The following is a 17375-nucleotide window of genomic DNA, read 5'->3' as shown; positions in this document are numbered from 1 at the left end:
TTTTACACAACTTTTTATTCTTTTGATAAATACTAATGCAGTTCATTTCTTAAAATGGGATGGAACAGAGTCATTGCAAAATGATGACCTTAAACACAGCCCCATTCTTAAATCAATATACATGGAGAGTAAATAAGATCAATAACTTGTGAATAAAAGCACAGTTAAAAATGATTTAGAAATGTAGTCTTCCCAGATCAATATCACATAATATCAACTTCTCCCATCTAAACTGGACAAAGGGTTTTAAAATGGGAAGAAAATGGTTTGATTGCAAGTTGTTTGGAGGAGATCTATTTTTATTTGAACAGCTGAAGCATGAATACAGTCTTCCAAGGTGCAAACCCTCCTCCTCCTCCTGAAGCTTGTGGAGCTCCTTGATGTACTGCTGTCTTATCTGCTGGCGATCTTCTCTCACCAGAACTTTGACTGTTGAAATGTCATTCTGAAGAAGCTCGAACATGTGACACGGATCCAGGAGAACATGGACTTTTAGTGAGGGGTCTTCAGGATGGCAAAGAAAGAGAGAAAATATCAGTTATTCATTAAATCATTTTTTTTGTTCTCATCTATTTTTCTGTATTCATCTGTGTGTAAGAGCACATTTATAAATTCAACAGTGTACTACCCAGACAACAAAGGTCCAGTATTCAGGTAATCAACATCTATTCAAAGTTAAGAAGATAAACCTTATTGTAATCATTCTATTTTCAGCTCTCTCACTCACTCACACAATGATATTCCACATCAAATGATCTCAGATTTTGGGTGAGGAAAAATTAAGCAGCTTATTGTGGATAGTACTTCATCTTAACATGAAACAAATATAACCTGAATTATTTAAATCATTAACAGGTCCCAACTCTCTGTGCTTTAGTACAGAACATACAGTAACTCATTTATTATTAACATGAGCTCAGTACATGGCTGTATTCTTCAAACTATTTCTTATACTTTATATCTATGTGCTTTATATCTTATTTTCATTCCATATGTTATTTATATTTTATATTTCTACTGCTATATTCTGTAAATGAGTTCAGTGAAAATTAATATGGTTATTAATATAGTTACACAGTACACATTGCTGCGAGAGCTAAAAGCACTGCTAGGGAGAGTCAGGATGGGATAGGATGTGGGTAATGGAGAGAGAGAAATAGGAGAGGAGGACAACAGCAAACACAGATGCAGAAGCAGGTCAGGTCAGAAAAGCACATTTCCTTAGAAATAGGCCTCATTTCTATTCTTCTGTGCTTTGTAGACAGGACATCAAGCACAGAGGCACTGATCCAGAGTGGCTGAGAATGCCTCAAAGACTTGGCTGTACCACACACAGCATGGTAAGTTACATTTTTACCTGCATAATTTGTTCTATCATGAATAATCTTTTTTTCCCCCCATTTTCTTTCTTATTTCCTCAGCTACTTGTTATTATATGTGATCTTATTGTGTTGTGCATAATTCAATCACAAAAAAAGAATAAATTAACAGGTATATCTGTGGATATTTAGCTAATTTGATCAATGATTGCTTTACTTTTTAGGGATGTTTTGTTGACTGTGCTGCAAATAAGAAAGGCAGGGCAAAGAGAGCTTTTCTTGAGGTCGGAGTGACTGTATACAGAAAAGATTACTTGGAACGGCACGTCACTGAAGCACCACCAGGAGAGCATCAGATGTCAGGCCTCTTGTTTCATCTGGTGGGTTCTGATTTCAACAGCCGTTTTGTAATAACTTCAGTATATTCAAATCCATTTTTAATAACTTTGTCATTTACAGGCATCTCAATGATGGATTCCTCTGAGCCAACTGTTGTTTTAGAGCACGAGGCAATCATTGGTGGGTTCAAGGGCCTTTACTGGCTCATAAAAAAGTAACTGGCCCCCCACACAAACTACCCAAAGCTGTTGAGCCTGGCTGAGCTTCTAGGATGTAACTATTTCAAGAGATTAAAGGTAAAGGTCCCCTAGCCATAATTTCAAATTTAATTCAATCTTAACATTAATGAATACATTTTTTAAGTATTTTATATTTTACTTTTCCCAACGTCAGATTGACCAGAGGAATAATTATAGATCTCATCGTATCATTGACGGAATGCTTGAGATCTTAGCAGGAGTCATCGAGGAGCCGACTTCCAGGCTAGCACTGATGTCTCTATGTCCAGACTGCTTCATTTGCATGTCTGCTATAGGACCATTTATTTTGTCTGATTTTAGAATTGCATACATCCTTGGTCCGAATGAACTTTTAATACTAAATACTTGCCTTTGCTTTCTCTCAGATACCTGGATAAAGAGGGACATGTGTTGAGTCAATTCCTGGACTTGGTCTCTATTGACGATGGCAAAGCAGACTCTGTGTTGTGACAGCCATCAAGGATGTAATCTTGAGGAAGGGCCTCCCAACAGAGAAACTCTATGGACTTGGGACTGAGGGGGCAGCCGTGATGACAGGTAAATATTTAATGCCTATGTGAGCTTGTTTTGTCTGTTGTATCCCATGCTTGTCACTCATTGATTTTATATACATTTTGGCGGCGTGTGAATGGGGTCCCTATTCAATGGAGGTGAATAGGGACCACCTTTAAGAACTTCATTTATTTTTCAGAAACAGTGCAAATCGTACTGCAACACTCGGGGCAGCATCGGCTACCCTGGGTGTCAGTGATCTGAAAATAAAGGTAATAGTTATTTGATACCATTGTAGTTATCTTCTGTCTATTCATAACTAATCATTCTGTCCTTTATTGCAACATTTTCAGGAAGTGAAGGATACAAGCTGGCTCTTTCAGCACAGGGTCATCGAGACCCTACTGAGGAACTTGAGTGCATTCCTTGGAGCCTTGGCAGAGGAGGCAGAGATGAGAAGATGTCCAGTGGCAAAGGGACCCTACACATTCTGTGCTACATACAGATAAAGCGGCAGCAGTTTACCTCCAGGCTGATGTTTTGCCCCACCTCGCATGTCTGTCCAAAATCTTTCAAAAAGCAAATGTCAACTTTTTACAAATCAAGGAGCAGGTAAGCTTAATGTGTTTATTATCTATATTATCATCTATTTATTCAAATCTGTTTGATTTCACACATTGAAATGAGGGTTGTTTGCAGGTCTGACCAATACTTAACAGCATCTTTTCTTTTTTATATATAGGTTCCTGTCACAATTCAGTCTCTGGCTGGACAGACTCCACTCCCTGGATCATGCCTGCCTCGCCTCCATCAGGACCTCGATGATCCCCAAGGACTCGGAGCCAGCACGAGGAGGAGAGGAATAGGAGAGGGCGAGATGTCATGAAGCGCTGAGGGAGGAGCAGTGAGCCAGAACCCAGCGAGAGGTAAATGTCCAATTTTGAAACTATGAATGAGAGAAAATGGAATTTATACTCCTGAATAGACTATGGCCTGGCCCTTAATGACGGAGGTAACAGTGGGTGTAGGCTCTTTCTAAAAATATGTTGATTTATTCATTGTAGGTCATCCACCCTTACATAACTGGCCTGGAAACACACCTGGAGAGGAGGTTTCATGATCTGGACATTCTTGGGGCCTTCAGTATCTTGGGACCCGCACCGCAATCAACCACTCTACAAGATGATACAATCAACATCTCTCATCTGCGGACTCGCAGGAAATGTTGCCCTGAACATGAGAATGAGGTCCTGCAGGAGTGGTCCTCGTTCAAAAATCATGTCCTTCCTGGGGCATTCACGGTGGGTCAATTAAGCTGATTCTGACTACAATCAACTACAGTTCACAATACACACACATAGACTAATGCCTTGGTAAACCAAATGTTGTTTCAAGAACAATAACCAGGAGATCATGAGTCTGCTGGCAAGCGAGTTTGATGAGTGGACCAACCTCTACCCCTGTCTGAGCCTCCTTGCAGGCATTGCACTTGTTTTACCCGTTTCCTGTGTCAATTACAACGTGATTTCTCAACGGTGAACAGGGTAAGAGCATGACCTTGAACAGGACAACAAATAATCATGCATTTTCTTCATATTAGTGCAGTTTGTGGTATTTTCTTTGCTTTATCCTCAGGTGAAAACAGACCTGAAACCAGCTTCAAGGTGAACACCTGGCTGCCTGCCTGAGGATCTCCATAAACGGACCCCATCCTGAGGCCTTCTCATGTAATAGGGCATTGGAATATTTTTTCAGAAAGCCCCATAAAATAAAATGTTCAAACACATCTTGCAAACTTTGCAACAAGTAGGCTGTGGAGCAGTCAAATGAGCGCTCTGTATATAATTTGAAAGTAAGGCACAACTGGCTTTCTGTCAGGCTGTCACAGTCTGTAGTAAGATGCCAAAGGGGAAACATGTTATGCTATTATTTGGATTTATTATTTATATTTATTTATGTTATATTTGAATAAACAAATCTAATACCCCGATCTTATGTACATTCTATTATTATTATTATTATTGTTATGTATGCACTCGGAAACACTGGGCAGGTACTATACTGTACTATATACTATAAAATGAATGTACAACTTCAGGACATAATTCAGTAAACTTACCCATGTCCCTCCGGCTTGTGTCACTCACATGCTCCATCATTTCTACATTTGATTTTATACAGAAAATGATTAAACTGTTTCCCCTGTATTAGAGAAGCCTGCATGTTTTATGACGCTTCCTCTCGTTTCCGTGCAGCAGATTCTTCAGAGGACCCATTCAGCTCCCGTCAGGATGAATCCTCAGAGGGCGTGAGTCACAACTTTGTGGTGGAGGGTCTCCTCCAGGGGACCAGAGATTTAAGCATCACACCCAGAGACAACCGTGTTTAGCAGGAAGGCCCGTTCTTTCATCACAGAGGAGATCCTGGAAGCCCTTCGCAAGGCTGACCGCAAGGGCCGGGACGTGGTGGTGGGCCTGTCCAACGCCTGCTGCAAGTGGGGCTGCAGCAAGAGCGAGATCAGCTCCCTTTGCTGAGAGACCCCCACACCCTTCATGTGAGAGGGAAGACACAGGCAGACGAATATGTGTACAACACACATTTATACATCCGCACTTCTGTTTCACTCTTTATAAATCAATCAAATGTCTTCAGTGAAACCGTTAAACAAAAGTTTAAATTGTTGTTTTATTTTGAGTCTGAATGAATGGAAAGGGCTGCTTGTGTCCATAAAGTTTCTGTGTAATTTCTGCAAAATAAAACTCATTTTTGGCTTTTTACATATCATTCAGTTGTTTTTACCTTCTTATATTTTGCTCGACTGTCTGAAATGTGAGCACTAAGCAACATTTAGCGAAGTTACAGTGGCAAGAAAAAAACTGCGTTTAGGAGTCAGAAACCGCAAGCAGAACCGGACTCATGTTGAACGGACGTCTGCTGAAACTACGCTGGGCTCAAAGGCTTTAAATATTTAGGCTGGGCTTGTAAACTGGGATAGAGGGAGATGTAGAAAGAAAGAGATGGATAGAAACAAACAGAGCATCAACAACAACAATGAATACAACAGACGTGACTCTCAAGATTATGTATGTTATTAATCTTGTGTTTGTATAATTCCTTATACACACCAGTAGTTTGCGTGATAGAAATTCATACCACCACTATTTTACTGACAGTGCTTTGTGTTGTTGTTGTTGTTGTTAAGGCTATTCTAAGTTTCATGGTAAGTAAAAGTACTTCATAGTACCTGTGCATGTAGTCTAAGAAGTACTAAGTCCAACCATATCAGAATCATTGTGTACTTATGGAGGAAAATGTTTTTACAAGACATCAAAGTCAGAAAAAAAGGCTCATTATAGTGATTTATAAGGGACTTTGACAGTGGATTTCTCAGAAAGCACACAGTAAAAGTACTTCATAGTACCTGTGCAATATCAGAATCACTGTTTACTTAGGTAAGAAAATATATATAATTATTGTTTTCTCCAAAAAAACTGTTTTGTTTTGTTTTTTAATTGTGAACACCTTATTTTGAAAAACGGAAGTTACCGCAGACTCGCAGTATTATTCTCACACTAACTTCCCCGACCTCCGAAGCTATTCCCTGAACAGTATTGTGTTTACTCCCGTTTCATACACGTGTATCTCATAGTCAGTTTTATGGTAAGACCTAGACATTTAGCACTTGACTTCATCGCTCTCTCTGTCTGTTCCTCCTGCTCGCTCTGGAGTCCGGAGCATTTACCATAAAGATCAGAATACGTGGGCACTTGAAATTTAGGGGCGGCTCACTTCACCATGTAAACTCGAGGAGCGGCTGTCTCCTTGTTTGACATTTTATAAATATGACCACTGATGACTGACTTGTGCTCTTAACTTCTGTAGTTTCTAATACCATACGAACCTGGAAGTGTTTTACAACTTGACAAAGTCAGCTGGTTTAGGTATCATAATATTTTGTTGTAAATCCCCTCGCATAGTTTCGCGCACCTCGCCGTACTTCCGGTGCCAAACTGCGCAGGCGCGTACGATCGCTAACATACGTCATCATTGTGTCAACAGGGTTGAGTAGACGCTTTGATGTGTGACGTAACAATCCATAACTCGCTTATAATTAGATTTAGGATTTTCAGATCAAGATTGTGAACAGACAGTCAAATTTATCAGAATAACTATATCCCTTTAACTGAACCCAGAGAAGTTCATCAAAGCGAACAGTCATGAAATCAAACAAAAAGAAAGGAAGGAAGGGGAAAACTTCAAAAAGCTCTCAACAGAAAAAGTCTAATCTCAAACAAAGCACAATGGATCCATCTAACATGGAAAAGGAAGCAGCATCTTTAGCTCCTAGAGACAATTCCTCTACCCAGACTGATGCTCCTGTCCAAGACAAGACCAAGGATATGTGTAGAGAATCTGAAGAGAAGAATGACAAAAATGATATGGTGAAAGAAGAAGAGGAAGCATTAATTACCCCAGAAGAATATACCGAATGGCTAATCCAGGATGCAATGAAGACGGCCTTCGAAGGCCTCCAAGAGATAAAAGAGAAAGAAGCCATGTGGGAAGCCGAAGGCATAGACTATGAAGAATACTGCCGGAGGTTGGATGAGTATTATGATGAGTATTATTCAGCCCGTGAGATGGAAGCTGAAAATCTAACAAAGTGTAAGGCTAGGTTTCTTATTTGGAGGAAAAATAAATCAGAGAAAGAGAAAGTTCCTGCAACTTCGTCCTCCACCGATTCAATTGTGAAGCCTGAGGTCATGGTGGAAGAACATGTTAGAAATAACACACCACCTTCTGCAGAGGTTAGAGAGATGAGATCTAGCTCTCCCCTTCCTAAAGATTCATCTCCATCCACCTCAATGTGCTCCAGTGAGGTTGTAACGATCGACACAAAGCAGGGGATAATTAATATGGACACAACTCCGTCCCTTTGCAATCATTTGGAAATGGATGAACTTTTTGAGTTTGCTAATACAGAGGAAAACTTTACTGAGCAAGAAGACCCGAGCTCTGTCCTTGTGGAAGCAGCATCTTTAGCACCTAGAGACAATTCCTCTACCCAGACTGATGCTCCTGTCCAAGACAAGACCAAGGATATGTGTAGAGAATCTGAAGAGAAGAATGACAAAAATGATATGGTGAAAGAAGAAGAGGAAGCATTAATTACCCCAGAAGAATATACCGAATGGCTAATCCAGGATGCAATGAAGACGGCCTTCGAAGGCCTCCAAGAGATAAAAGAGAAAGAAGCCATGTGGGAAGCCGAAGGCATAGACTATGAAGAATACTGCCGGAGGTTGGATGAGTATTATGATGAGTATTATTCAGCCCGTGAGATGGAAGCTGAAAATCTAACAAAGTGTAAGGCTAGGTTTCTTATTTGGAGGAAAAATAAATCAGAGAAAGAGAAAGTTCCTGCAACTTCGTCCTCCACCGATTCAATTGTGAAGCCTGAGGTCATGGTGGAAGAACATGTTAGAAATAACACACCACCTTCTGCAGAGGTTAGAGAGATGAGATCTAGCTCTCCCCCCTCAAGGAGCCACAGAAATGCAGATATCAAAAGTGAAGTCCCAGAGAAGTAAAAGTGTCTTCATCAAAAATCTTCATCAAACAGAAAAAGAATAAGCCCCCCCCTCTATACCTCACCAACCATTCATTTTCTCCCCTTTTATCTCCCCCTTTAGCTCCACCCCCTCCCCAAACCTTTCACTTTATCACCTTATTCCCTCAGTTCTATAAAAACTGAAGCTGATAAAGTTGATTGTTGAAATTATAAATAGTGCACAACAACTGCACAATTTGTTGAAAAGTAATCAATATTAGACCCTAGCTTTCCCTTTTCTGCCTTTTAATCCTTGTCTCTCTTATTTAGGTTTACTCCGGGTGCTCCGGTTCCCCTAACACGAATTCTTAATTCGACTATAAAAAAAAATCCAATTTGAAAAAGAATAAATAAAGTAATTGACTTGAACCAGAAAATGACATGGAAAAAGTGATTATTTGCAAGTTATCTTAGGTTGACTGTTTTTTCAGAGTTGATCTATGCCACCCACCATTCTGATGTAGGCTACTACACAATGTCTTCTGTTTCTGTCAAAAGAAATCAAAACATTTTGACATTTTTGGGGCACTGGTGGGGCAGTGGTTAGTGCGCACGCCCCATGTATGGAGGCTGTCGTCTCAAGCAGGCGGGCCGCTTCCCGCCTGTGGCTTCTTTCCCGCATGTCGTTCCCCACTCTCTCTCCCTGATTTCCGACTCTATCCACTGTCCTATCTATCCATTAAAGGCACAAAAAGCCCAAAAATAAATCTTTAAAACAAAACATTTTGACATTTTTGTTGCCTACATAGTAAATCTGTTAAGGTAAGATCTGGAGAAAACAAATTTAACTCTTCAAGATCGTGTTTTCTGGTGAGTAAAAAAAAAAGTGTGCTCAAACAGACCGTTTGGAGACTTTCCCTTCATGAAATCACAAAGGGCAGTAACCCCTCCCCCAGGTGGGTGACACTCCCACAGCTAGGTGAGAAAGCCTGAGCCACCCAAGCCTGTAGCAATCTGTAGCATATTAGTTTAAAAAAAAAGTCTTCCTGGCAGAATGTACACCCCTGTATTCTTGACTGCACTCACAGATCATGAGTAACCGTAGTAGTTTTTGAGAAAAATAAATGTAAATTCTGCTCAAATTGCATTGAGATGCTTTGATATTTTAGTCATATTGATTATTTTATTTTGAAGAAATCTCTGACAGATATTTCAATGGATTCTTGTGCCTCATGTCCCTGGCTGTCATCCTGAGAATTTTCAGCAGATTTTACTCATATGCTGATAATTCTCAGGATAACATCCAGGGACATGAAGAGAAAGAATCCATTGAAAGATCTTTGTCACCTCTTTTTCAAAATGAAATAATCTAAATGAGTAAAATATCAAAGCATCTCAATGCAATTTGAGCAGAATTTCCCTTCATTTTTCTCAAAAACTATACAGTCAAATCTGCTGCTAATTCTCAGGAAACAGCCAGGGACATGAGGAACAAGAACCCATTGAAAGATCTTTGTCACCTGTCATAGATTTTTCAAAATAAAATAATCAATATGACTAAAATATCAAAGCGTCTCAATGCAATTTGAGCAGAATTAAACTTAATCTTTCTCAAAAACTTTTCAGTTAAAGCATCTTAAAATGTAGAGAACTCATACAATTTTTAAATACATTTTTATATTATTTTACACGTCTTATTTAATAACAATTTCTCAAAATACGCGGCCGCATTTCTCATTTTTGGGTGCTACGAGCACCCGTACTGTAATTCCTTGTTTAGACACTTTTTAAGCACCGGCTGGCTTGACCGGGTTTTGCAAAAGACGGCTCACTTGACCACGGTAAAAGAAGGAATGCGGCCGTGCAAAAGATACCGTCAATAATAACGGCTGACAGAAAAAAAAACACTATGTTAAGACAAGAAACTTTCACTGGATTCTTATTCCTCGTGTCCCTGGCTGTAGTCCTGAGAATTTTCAGCAGATCTTACTGTATAGTTTCTGACATAATTAAAGGTAAAGTCTGCTCAAATTGCATGAGTGATATCTCGAGGTGAAATATTTGACAAATATTTCAATTACAAAAAAGAAGAATAAACATCATTATATGAAGAGAAATCCATAGATTACACTTTCATAGTGCAGCAGGATCTGTTTACAGCTTCATAAGTATTCAAATAAATGTAATTCAGTAGGCCTAGATGTTTTTTAATAAAATGCAAGATCTTTTAACCGTCCTGAACTGTGTTAATAGATTGTAGTTCTGTAGTCATCCAGTAGAGTTTAGTGTTGGACTGAGTCCAAACACATGACCGTCTTTATACCTCCAAACCCTTTTCTTTATATAACTAACTTTGTGGTTAACTCCGTTTACTTTACCATTTGTAGTCTTTTAATGTCCGAATGTCGTTGGAAGTTATTTTCCATGTTTAATAATCATGAAGTGGCTCTTACAGACATGTCTTCTTCATGATACCTTGCATGGTGATACATTTATTTGGAGATGCAGAGTGAAATCCAAAGTGGTAAAAAGCTTCTGTATTTCAAATAAATCCCAAAATATGTAAAAGTAGTATAATAGTTCAAACTCAGAGACTTGTAGGTAAAAGACAAATCTACATAGCAAGTTATTTGTTTGTTTTTGTATTATTTATATATTTGTTTATTCATTCATCAGCTGGGATTAATATTGATTTCTAATTCATTGAATCCATTTTTTCACTGTATCTTGCATTATTTGATTTACTATTTCTGTCTACTTTTTTTCCATAAGTGGGTGTGTTACTTTATGTTAAACTTATTGTTACTGAACAGAAACTGTCTACCTTTTCTGCCCTGATGGTCGTGGCTTTTAACCTCCATCAAACATGAAATAAAGCCTGCAGACATACCCATGTTGCACGTGTCTGCAGGTCTTCTCTCAGCTCACAATGAGCCGGTACATCAGCTCAGTGGTTTCTTGTTGAGTGTTGGCTGGCAGGCTGGCAGGCAGGCAGGCAGGCAGGCAGGCAGGCAGGCAGGCAGGCAGGCAGGCAGGCAGGCAGGCAGGCAGGCAGGCAGGCAGGCAGGCAGGCAGGCAGGCAGGCAGGCAGGCAGGCAGGCAGGCAGGCAGGCTGGCAGAAAGACGGGGTGATTGATTAGATCCCAGCTGGAGAGTTGTCACTTAATGTGGTAAAGTATATAAATAAATGCTCATTTAGTTATATTAGAAATGTGAGTGGGCTTAGATGTTACACCCCTGTACAGCGTACTGTAAGGGGAGAAATAAAGAAGAAACAAACACCTTGTTGCTGGCTTTCATTCAATGGTGTAATGAATGACGCTCAGACAACACGCTCCCCCTGCTGGCGCAAAACCGGAAGTGTAAAACAATAACAAAAGCTTAAGACCAAACCAATCAATTACCAATATGCTTTTAAACTTAACCTTAGCAGCATGAATTAACATTAAATTATAACTAGTTTTTTTAGCATTTTTAAAGGATATACAACATTTTAGAAAGACACTAGTTTTAACATGTATTATTAATTTAACTTAGTGCACAATCTTATATCCATTACACTAGCTGGCAGTTATTTGCTTGATTTGTAGTTATATGAGCATGAGTTATTATTCCGCTTGCTGCTTTCACTTATTACTTGTCTCTCCATATTAAGTCCGAATTATTTTGCCACTGTTACTTTGTCATAACCAGAGCTTGAAACTAACTTTTGTCAGGAAGCTGGGTTCAGAGTTTCAGCAGTTGATATTATTTTATTTGCAGTCTAAACCTGGTTGAGCTGCCTACATGTCAGGTGAAACTTACACACTTCTTAACCACAGCCAACATTTGGCTGAGAGCAGGTGAATTTCAAGACCCATTCAAAACATTAGAACACCTACATTGATTGAGCAAGTATGTATTATTATGTCTTTTTGTAATTTCTGGGTCATGCTCCCATCAGCTCCCATCAGCCATCAGAATTCAGAGGTTAAAGTCACATAGGCCTTACCAAAGTTTTAATAATGTCAACATATGTTTTTGTGTACATTGTGACGGCCCCTGCTTGTATTTTTATAAGCTGGTGTCTATGTACTAATGTGCCTGTGTTTTCCTCGAGATGCCAAAGGAGATGGTCTGCATCCACTTCAGTTGGAGCACCTGGGTCTGTTGCCCAGCCGCAGCTTTCTGCAATCTTGCTCTTTTTTTGCCCTGCCAGACCAGTGCCTGCACCTTTCGTTTCATGAAGCACTTTGTGTAAGTGCACTCTTCAATACCTTCCACCACACTATGTTTTCACACACACCCACACGCAAGTCTGTGCGTTAAGATAACTGATTGTAGATTCATATTTTCTGTGTCTGTTTCACAGCAAATCAGTGGTACAGCATTTTCCTAAACACATGAAAAATCCTTGAGCAGATGTTGACCAGCTTGAAAACGTGAAAAAAAAAAAAACAATATTGAAGAGTTCCAAAGAGTTCATCAAGCATAATCAAAGCTCAAACGCTCACTTTTTAATGAAAACGATCCATCAGCGTGATCGTAGTAGATTTGAATGCCATCTACACTACTTCAAACAATATTTTTTTATTAAATCACACTCATGATTGATGTGGATAAATACGAGAGGAGGGTGAGCAGAGCAATATTCCCCGACGTGACAACCATGTCACTTTACTTATAATAACTTTTTATTAATCTTAACCTTTAATAATTAATTAGTCAATGATTAAAACTGTAGGCTATGTGTTGCTACTTTGAGAGACCAAGTACATTGTCCATGAAGACAATTCAAAAGATGTCCCATTTGCACTGGGAGCTGCAGCATTACTACAGCAGTTGTTGGGACACCCCCACATGTAAAGCGGTCAATCAAAACTCACAACAGTGACAGTTCGCCTGAATGATGCAGACGCACAGTGACGGCCCGAATAAGGCTGCTCAAAAGTGGTGCAAGTTAACAAACAAATGAGAAGAAGTTTTGATGCTAACTTTAAGATGCTGGTGATAAAACTAGCAGAGTCGACAATCAACTGCCAAGCAGCGAAGAAATATGGTGACGCAGAATGCAATGTACAGATATGGCGAACCCAAAAACACCGTCTTAAAAATGCTGACAGTCAAAGAAAAGCTTTCCGTGGTTCTGTGGTAATTATTGTCCATTAATGCATAAAAATAAAATAAAATATTTTTCTGCGTTTATCTTATAATTGCAGGACAATCTGCCAAGTATGGGGGCAAACGGTATGTATTTGAATTAAACAATGATAAAAAATTAATTTGTGTTTGAAAATCTTTTGTCTTGTGACCAAGGATTGGGAAAAAAATGGATGCGCTTGCAAAAATAACCAAAACACAGGATGTTGGTTTGTGAAGGAAGAGCGTGATAAAGCGCCTTTACTGGTCGGAATCAACTTTAGCATTAGGGGAGGAGGTTGTGGCCAGGTGGAGTTCCGTAGCCAACCACATCCAAAATGTCCACACGACACGATATATTGTTTCATCGTCATCATGATGTGCGCATGCGCAATAGTCACATCGCAGGACATGCATCTACAAAAGAAGTATGTCTGGAATAAGATAATTTACTCTTTATTTGGGTAATTGCAGGGGTCTGCAAAAGAGACATTTTTGCCAGTAGCTCCACCCAAAAAAATCTGTCTGGAGCCGCAAAATATAGGCTAGGCTATTTGAACCTTTCAGTGACGTTTATACAGCCTGTCTATGTAATGGATATAAGATTGTGCACTAAGTTAAATTAATAATACATGTTAAAACTAGTGTCTTTCTAAAATGTTGTATATCCTTTAAAAATGCTAAAAGGCTAGTTATAATTTAATGTTAATTCATGCTGCTAAGGTTAAGTTTAAAAGCATATCGGTAATTGATTGGTTTGGTCTTAAGCTTTTGTTATTGTTTTACACTTCCGGTTTTACGCCAGCAGGGGGAGCGTGTTGTCTGAGCGTCATTCATTACACCATTGAATGAAAGCCAGCAACAAGGTGTTTGTTTCTTTCTTCTTTATTTCTCCCCTTACAGGTAAGAATACTGGTTAAAAGTGAATAAAACCAAGTATAAATGTGTTGTAAGTTTCCGGGAACAAGTTAGTGATATGTTTTCTGTATACAAAGTAATTTCAGTATGTTTATGAAGCAGTTTAAGCATGAATGTGTTTGCCGTGATGCGTGCATGCTAGCTTGAATCACACAGACAGAGAGCAATAGAGACACGTGTAGTGCGTCTACTGAGAGTGTGTTATTTAAGTTGTATCGGTCAGTTGAACAATTACAGTTACATGGTACAGTTTAAAGAAATATCACTCTGCAAGTGTGTATGTGTATAACTACTAAAGCAACTAAGAAAGAGTTAAATGTGTTTACATCAAACAAGCAGTAGATTATACAATATTGAGAAATACTAGCCTGTTATATGACAGATGTAAAGGTATTAAACAGTGCATGTATGTTCATCTAAGTGTATAATATTGTACAATGATAATATGATGTGTTATTGCATATTATTCATTACACCATTGAATGAAAGCCAGCAACAACGTGTTTGTTTCTTTCTTCTTTATTTCTCCCCTTACAGTACGCTGTACAGGGGTGTAACATTTGGAGGCACCGCTGGGATTGTGTGTTGCCTGGGCCAGTGTCTACTCGAGATTGATGTCCCAGAGCATCGTACAGCCCTTTTACATCTACCAGACATCGAGAGCAGGAGGTGAACCGGCTGCAGTGGTATCCCGACACCTGAGAAAAGTGTGCATGCAATCTGAGGTATCACGACATACTAGGAGGGCAACTACCACTCCTCAAAGGTCAAAGGCACTACTTAACCCAGACACCTAAGCTCTTCTGTTGAAAGATGGATTCATCAGAGTTAGAGAAGTTACAGCTTGAAATAATAGGAGGATTGTGTGCGCTGTCCAGAGCCATTTTGGTGGAATTACGTGACAATCTCTTCATCGCAGGCCCAGAATTTGAGCATGTCACTGGCAAGGGTCGTGCAGCACTCATCACACTCATTTCAAACCACATCCAGAGAGCGGAGTTAGAGAAACTGGAGGACAAAGGTATGTCTGACTTACTCCATCTACAAGACACAATTTCTGAGCTCCAGGTAGCTGAAAAGAAAGATAAATCAGGACAGATAAATGCCCAAGGAACACAATTAACAGAGCAACAAAGAGAACGAAATCAAGAAGAGGAAAGGCTAGTGAAAGAAATTGAGGCTCTGCAGCTTCAGTTGACGACAACACAGGGGCACGGGAAAACAGATGATCAAGAAAATATAGATATCAACAACAAGGCTTCTAGCAGAACATCTACACAGAGCGCATCTCACTGTCATCCACCTTGGCATAAAGACTTTAAAATATCTGGTTAAATTGGTGAGCCTGGACAGAAGGAGAGACTCACTTTTTCAAGTTTAGCTCGACAAATCGAACATGGCCTGAGCAAAGGAGTTCCAGAATCTGAGATTGTGGATGCCGTGATAAAAGCAATCTCCCCTGGCATGCAAATTCGTAGCTACCTAGAGGGAAAAGCTAACTTGACCGTACCCACATTAAGACGGATACTTCGTTCTCATTACCAGGAAAAGAGTGCAACCGAACTCTACAAACAGCTGACCTCAGAAGTTCAAGGCATCAAAGAAACTCCGCAGAACTTCCTCATTCGTGCTTTTGACCTCAGACAAAAGATTTTGTTTGCCTCACAAGAAGCAGAGTCAGGCCTCAAATATGACCCAGGTTTAGTACAGAACATGTTTCTTCACACTGTGTTAACTGGGCTACAAAATGATAACATAAAACGTGACCTTCGACCATACCTTGAACAAACTGACATCTCTGATGAACTGTTACTTGAGCGAATGAACACAGCATGTGCTTATGAGACGGAGAGCCAAAATAAAAGGAAGCTGTTGGGACAACAACGTCCTATAAATATTCACTCAGCCCAGTCCAACACTGCTCCTGTTGAAAAGAATGAAAAACCATCAACTCAACAGAACTCAGGTAAAATTCCCTCAACTGTATTGACTCAGCTTGAAGAAATGAGGTCTGAAATGACTTTGCTGAAAGATCTTAAAGTCGAAGTATCCCAGATAAGAGAGTCTATGCAGCAGCCCCAGTACATGTATAGAGATCAGCAGCCTCAAACAAGAGGATTGGATGGCACATCAGCTCAGCAGTTCCCAGGTCATCAGATGCAAGAATTGCCCCAGAGATACTGGTACACGCCTGGCCCCGGACAGAGAGGTGAGACTGCACAGTATCAGCAAAAGTTTGCCCCACAGCGCAGCTTCCCACCACAAAATCAGAGACGTATGAGGAGATGTTTTAGCTGTCAACAGCGGGGAGCTGAGGACTACTGTACACACTGTTTCAGGTGCGGCAGCAGTGAGCATTTCCTGGCTGGTTGTCGAGCTAGAGGACAAAGACATGTTGGAGGTGACCCTTTAAACGGGGAAAGGTCGCTCGCGCGGGACAGGGAGTGACCAGTCATACAGAGAGGTCCCAGCACTGTGCTCACTGTGGGAAAGAAGGTGAAGAGATGAGACTGAAACAATGTGCATCATGTAAAAATGAACTCTACTGTTCTAAGTCATGTCAAGTTAATGGTTGGGCTGTGCACCAAGAAAAATGTGTGCCATTTTCATGTATGACTGTGAACACTCACTCAAAAGGAAGAAAACAAGCAAAAGTGGCTCCTCTGGTAGGAAAAAAATATGTGATCGACTGTTACATTCAACATGAAAGAGTTCAAGCTTTGTGGGACTCAGGTTCCCAAGTAACAATAATGGATGAACAATGGAAACAAGAACACGTACCAGACTTGAGACTGAGAGACATTTCTGAAATTCTGGACAGTGCAGATACTCTTGACATTGTGGCAGCAAATGGTGAGAATATACCATATGCAGGCTGGGTGAAGATTACTTTCAGACTAGCTCCAGGAGAAGCAGTCACCACAGAAGTTATAGTTCCAACACTTGTGATGAAAGGTAACAATCTGTTTCGTCCCATAATTGGCTCTAATGTTATCGATCTCATTATAAACAGTGAATCAAAACAGTCCAGCTCTAACAACAGAGAATGCCTCAGTCACGCAGTGAGGGCAGCATTCCCTGATCTCAAGCCAAACCAAGCAGAAGCCTTTGTACAGCAAGTAAGTGTTGAGCAAAATCATGAATATGTTGTGAAGACAAAAAAAGACAGGATCAACATACCAAAACACATGTCTGTCAAAGTTGAGTGCCATGTAAATGTGTCTGCACCAGATGAAGATACAACACTTATCTTTGAGCCAGATGTGAACCCACGCTGGGCTGAGGGACTTCAATTCTGTGACACGCTTGTAAAAGTGGGAAATGGTAATAAACCATCTATTACTGTTAGTGTACAGAATCCTACAGACCATGACATAG

This window comes from Labrus bergylta, chromosome 16 (genome assembly GCF_963930695.1).
Source record: "Labrus bergylta chromosome 16, fLabBer1.1, whole genome shotgun sequence".
NCBI lineage: Eukaryota > Metazoa > Chordata > Actinopteri > Labriformes > Labridae > Labrus > Labrus bergylta.
Note: the sequence above shows the minus strand (reverse complement) of the source record.